Here is a 6,000-nt window from a genome sequence, read left to right as displayed (position 1 = left end):
CGGTTTCATTATTTGGGAAACGGCAGCAATAATGTGTCTGTTTTATAAGGCTGTTACGAAGATGAGACAGGCCTGTGTGTGAAGAGCCCTTTATAAACTGTAAAACGCTCTCCAGATGTTAGTTATTATCTCCTTTAAAGGATACAGAATCTGTTTCAATTGTGTAAGAGACTGCAAAAAGACTCCTTGACACTTTAGTCAGAACTTGACCCTAAGCTTAATCCCGCTGTAAAGCGAAAGGGTTCTTGTGTCCCACACCAGCCGGGGGCAGGGTCACCCATGCTGCCGGTGCGGTCACTGCAGTATTCCATCCTGAGAGGCTGCTCGCCCTAGATCCTCCCACTGGTCCCGGGGGGAGGGCCGAGCAGTTCCTCTCCATCTGGGTGGCGCCAGCTAGAGGGCGTGGGCCGGGCAGGGCCGGGGAGCGCGGGGGGGGGGCGTGACCTCCTGGGGGGCGTGGCCTCGCCTCCTGGGCGTTCCTAGGCCGCCGGCGCGCAGAGGTTGCCAGCCAGCGAGCGGGCGAGCGCGCGGCTCCTGCGCACTCGGCCGCCGCCTGCGCGCGTCGCTGGCACAGCTGCGTTCTCGCCTCCGCGGCTGGGAGCCGGGTCCAGCGCTAGACGCCGCTGAGCGCCCTGCGCTCCCCACACCTGCGCGCCTTCCCCACGGCAACAGGTCAGGGGCGGGCGGAGGCGGCGAGGGCGCACGACCCGAGACTGGAGGACTAAAGGTCTGGAAGGTAAGCGGAACCCTGCGCCCCCCGGGCTGGGGGTCATCCTGGCCAGAACGCCGCGGTCGCTGACTTCTGGGAAGCCCAGGCTCGGCCACCTCGCTGCCGGCTTCCCAGCACGCTGGCTCAAGTCGCTGGCGTTCCCGCTTTTCCAGTGGGAACCTTAGGGGAGAACGGGCGAAGGAGACGCAGAGCTCGCACCTCCCTTACAAATCCCAGCAGGTAGCGTCTAGAAAAACTGGGGAGGGGAACACAGGAAGGGACCCATTCTTCTCCCCCAAATCAGACGTTGGCCCGAGCGCCCCGCGTCTTGCGGAAAGATGTTCGGATTTTGGAACCTGGTCCCGAGGTTGCGTAATAGAAGAGTCCCAGAAGTTTCTCCGGGGGGTAAAAGCGGGGCTTTTCTCTCCTCCATTACGAGTTCCCTTCCCTCTCGTCATAGTCACCCCTCCCCCCTACGTCTAGTAGAGACAGATTGGTGGTTCCAATCTCATCAAATTGTGATTGAGGTGGAAGCGTGCGTCGGTGGTCCGCAGACTCTGGAGAGGGAGGAGAAAAGTTGGAGGCACCTTCTGAGGCTTGCTCCTGGCACAGAGGGAGACGGCGACTGCAGAACATGGAACTGGTTAATTTGCCTTGACGATAATTTTTTCTTGGTGTTTGATCCTCCGACTGCGGCACGCTAGCCCTCCGACTTTGCGAGCGCCGGGGTCGACGAATTTGGAAGGAGAGGAATTGGAGGGTTATAGGAATCATACTTTCCTATAATGTGTTGGGAGTATCGTTAATGAAGCTGCGACGGACCTTCAAGGGTCTTGATATTTTCCTCCTAGGTTAGTCTTATAGGAGTTTACACACACAGACCCCGTATTGTTGTGCAAATTGTCCCAGGAAGACCCTTGGCTTTGGAGGTGGAGGTGTGTCCGAATCTTTCGGGAGCTCATCTCTGTTGGGAGGTGAAGTGGGGGTGGGGAAGGCCTTACCGACGAAGTTTTGTTTTTTTTTAACGGTGGGATGGGGTAATCTTAACCCTCTTGGTGCATGTTGGAGGCGGGGATGGGGATGGGGGATGAGGGATGACATACCATCAAGAAACCAGACAGATTTAAAACTTTAAAGGCGAAACCGTACATTAAGGCGAAGACCCAGTGTTCCCTGAGGGGGTTGGAAGGTGAGAAGAGCTCAGTAATTGAGGCACAGAAACCTCAGGCAAGGGACCGGCCTGAGAATTTGGGGGATTTTGCTTGTGCAAGATTACTTCAGAGCAAGGTCATGCAGAGGTGGTAGAAGGAACGGGCGGTAGTGGGACACCCCTCCCGGACCTACGTGTTGTCAGACTCCGCGTGGGCATAGAAGTCACGAAAAAGAAAGACCTTTGGACTCGGGAGTCTAGTTCTGCTTAGAGGCTTAAGAATACCTAGGCATGCCCTGTTTCGATGTTTACTTCCTCTGTCTAATGTATTTCCTTAGCTTGCCTTTCATCTTTAGCGGCGAGGGTTCCTTGAGTGGATATTCTGGAAATAAATTCACAGGAGAGTTGAAAATTCTGGATGGTTTGCCTGCTTTCATTTAAAGGTGGTGTCTCTTGCCAGTGTCCGAAAGTATTTTATTTGAAGAGTATTTTATGTAGAAGAGGAATGGAGAGAACTAAAGGATAACGACCCACGAGAATGAAAGGAGACCAGGAGAGAAAGTAGAATAGATAACTAGTACTTAAAAAACTAATTTGAATTCAACTAATTTAGGAGAGGGAACCAAGGAAATGATTTGGGACAGATTTGGTCACTTTAAGACAAAGAGGTATTGAAGAGTGGGATACAAGGCTTTGGAAAAAAAAAATGAATTTAGATATTGGGGACTTCCTCCCCCCGCCCCCCCTTCTTTTCTTTTTCTAAATAGAAACTGACAGCGATGATGAGGCTAGGGATGTGGAACTTAAAGGTGTGTTACTATGGACTCTTTGCTTCCCACTTGCAGGAAGAAAATGAACTGTTACATATCAGAGTTAATATGTCTTATTCATTCACTGTAGCAATTGAATTTCTGTAGTGTCTTTGGCATTTGCTTAACTCTTCAATTTAATAAAGATACGATTTTGAAGACTCAAAATGTGTTAAGACTCAAGTGTATTAATTTAGAATACAAAAATCATCAAGAGGCTGAGAATTTATGGCAAGAGTAAAGCCCAGGTGATTTTCAACATTGCTTTCTCCTACAAGATGCAGAATATGCATGCATTTTTTGCTACCAGAAGTCACTGTTTCATTGTGGGGTTATGAGACGGTAAGTAGTTAGACTATGTCAAAACTGGCTTTCTCTTCTGTTTCCTTTTGGTTTCACTGAATTTTGCAAGGACTTGGTGGAGCTAAAAGTAACTTTTTTATTGACTAAGATACTTGCTTAATTTGGTTTTGGATTACACTGGAAGAGTATTGTTCGATTAAGGTATATATATGTATATATATGAGTTGCATCTTTATTAGGTACCTCTATAAATCACTGTAGCCATGTGATTGTTTAGTTGAAGTTATAGTGCCTTGGGAGTTGAAAAGATGGGTAAAAAAAAAAAAAGATTAGGAAAGGCAAACCTGTTTTCCATATTTAAAAAATATTTATTTATTTTTGGCTGCATTGGGTCTTTGTTGCTGCATGCGGGCTTTCTCTAGTTGCGGCGAATGGGGGCTACTCTTTATTGGGGTGCACGGGCTTCTCATTGCAGTGGCTTCCCTTGTTGCAGAGCACGGGCTCTAGGCGCGCAGACTTCAGTAGTTGTGGCATGCAGTCTCAGTAGTTGTGGCTCGTGGGCTCTAGAGTGCAGGCTCAGTAGTTGTGGCACACGGGCTTAGTTGCTCTGCAGCATGTGGGATCTTCCTGGACCAGGGATTGAACCTTTGTCCCCTGCATTGGCAGGTGGATTCTTAATCACTGCACCACCAGGGAAGCCCCATATTTTTAAAGAAGCAAACGAAAGGAGTTTCACGTTCAACTCTGTAATTTGTGCTCTTTCATCAAACAAATTTGCATAATCCTTTATGAAGTTAGTTGACTGTTAAAATTCCAAATCTTGAGATAGACTGTGCTACTTGTTAAAAGGTAGAACTAATTTATTTATAAATATCTGAATTATTATAAGACATACACAGGGGACAATACACTCTGCAGATGTCCCTTAAGGTATAGCAACATAGCTGGGATATTCTCCTTACTATTGCAGCTCTCCACTGAAAGCTGTCCTTCAACTTGAATTCATTTGCTATCTTAGATTTGTCTGTTGAAGCTAAAAGCCCAAAGTTCCCCTATTTCAAGACTAGACCGTTAACTAATTTTTCAGGAGATCGAGAAAGTATGTTGGAGAGAGTACAAATTAAGGAACTGCATTTACCATACATAAAGTTTTGTAAATAAATTATATTTTTTCATTAAATTATAAATTCAACAGTGATTTCTGTTCTCAAATGATATTTGACAATGGTTTTCTAGCAGTCTCTTTTTATACACAATAGTAGCTTATTTAATATTTGCTGATTTAATATTAGATTTCATTAAAAGAGATTACATAAACCCTGTAATCTATTTATTAAAATTCTACCACAGTGAAGAAGTAAATGTGGAATATTTAGTTCTTTGTAGGTGCACATCCTTTATTCTTGACTGTTTACAAGAACACAAGAGATTGTCGTAGATGTGAAACGATGAGGCTCTAAGGCCGTGAGGGTTGCTAATAGGAGTTTCTGTCTTATGCCTTAGGACAGAACTCCTTCAGTAGTGTTCTCCAGGGGACGAAAATCAGCTGATTTTCTTAAATTATCTGCCCCATTTAAAACATGACTAAGGATTTCTTGTTCAAGTGACTTTTTCCTATTAAAAGACTGAGATTATTGTGACAAGTGGAGCCCAGAGGAATCAATTACATCATTAATATAATACCTCATGTTCATTCCCAATACCTCATAAGTATCGAGCATCTTCTATGTGCCAGACAGTACTCTAAGCTTTGGAGAAACTGATAACGCCAGATCAAGACAGAGAAAGAGCCCATGCAGGTGGAGTTTACAACCATGTAGCACAAAAGCTGTTTACCAACGGCTTTCACATGACATATCATTTAGGCCTAATTGCAACTCTGAAGTTGGAGTTCATTTTCCATTTTAAAATCAGGAAATTGAGTTGAAGAAGTTAAGTGACTTGACTCTGTGACTCAAAGCCTGCTGCCCTTTCTACTGTGGTACACTGTGTTGGCTGTGTTGATATGTGGTTTCCTGTTTTTCAAGAATTACAGCTTGACTCTCAAATATAAATAGTGTTTCTCCTTGGCTAAGTAATTCTTTCTAATCATTGTGGGAATAAAAAAGCAGGTATTTTCATTTAGCATTATGGACATATATTTGTGACTCCAAAGGAGAATATGCAGACGTATTAAACAGACATGTGGTATTCATTTGCACCAAATAAAGATCCCTACCTTCCTAAAAATTAAATGCAAGGGCTTAGGAGCCATCTCCCTTAGTGCTTCAAATCTATTATTCAAGTTATGAAAGGTCAGTTCACATCCCTATGTAAATCAGGATATACTCATACCATTTTGTTCTATCTTATAGATACCGTGAATATATGCAGAATATATGCATATGACAGTGTTTTTTCAAGCTTATAATAAGCATCAGAATCTCCTGGAAGGCTTTTAAGACACAGATGTGTCTCTTCCTCCCCCACTCCCCAAGTTTCTGATTCAGTAGGTCTGGGGTAATGCCCAAGAATTTGCACTTGTAACATGTTTGCAGGTGATATTGATGCTTCCAGTTCTGGAATTACACTTTGAGGACTACTGCAGTATAGCAGAGAATTTAAAAGCATGGTTTCTAAGCTAGACAGCTTGGGCTTGAATCTTGGATATGCCACCTACTAGCTGTCAGACCTTAGGCAAATTACTTAACTTCTTGTCAAGAACTGTTAAGGCTCTGAGATTTTACCCTGCTTTCAAGGTAACAAGCTAACCTGCCACAGTTTCATGGACCCTTGGGAATGGGTTTATTATTCATAATAATAGCTGTGGCCAGAGTATCACCATTTTCTTACACCGGTTCCCTAAGCCCCAGTTTCCAAAGAGGGGAGATGTGGAGAGAGTCAGACGTTACCTGCAAACACAGTGGATTATATTAAGGAGAGAAATCCTGATCTTAGGGAATCCTAATCTTTTATAATGGGCAGTAAGCATGACTACCCTTTGTTCCAGAGGGAGACATTATCTTGATTATACTGGCTAGTAAACCTGC

At 44.6% G+C, this 6,000-nt stretch overlaps 1 protein-coding gene across 4 annotated transcripts in view; it reads left to right on the top strand.

Moving 5' to 3' along the window:
• The first annotated feature begins 517 nt into the window (after nt 1-517).
• Nucleotides 518-6,000, top strand: part of AFF1 (AF4/FMR2 family member 1) — a 207,076-nt gene continuing 201,593 nt past the window's right edge. For all 4 annotated transcript variants that reach the window (XM_036852590.1, XM_036852596.1, XM_036852592.1 and 1 more), the window contains exon 1: nt 518-736. The gene's annotated coding sequence lies outside the window, so the exon portion shown is untranslated. The remainder of the gene's footprint in view (nt 737-6,000) is intronic.

This window comes from Balaenoptera musculus, chromosome 5 (assembly GCF_009873245.2).
Source record: "Balaenoptera musculus isolate JJ_BM4_2016_0621 chromosome 5, mBalMus1.pri.v3, whole genome shotgun sequence".
Taxonomy (NCBI): Eukaryota; Metazoa; Chordata; class Mammalia; order Artiodactyla; family Balaenopteridae; genus Balaenoptera; species Balaenoptera musculus.
This window is presented reverse-complemented; position numbering and strand designations above follow the sequence as displayed.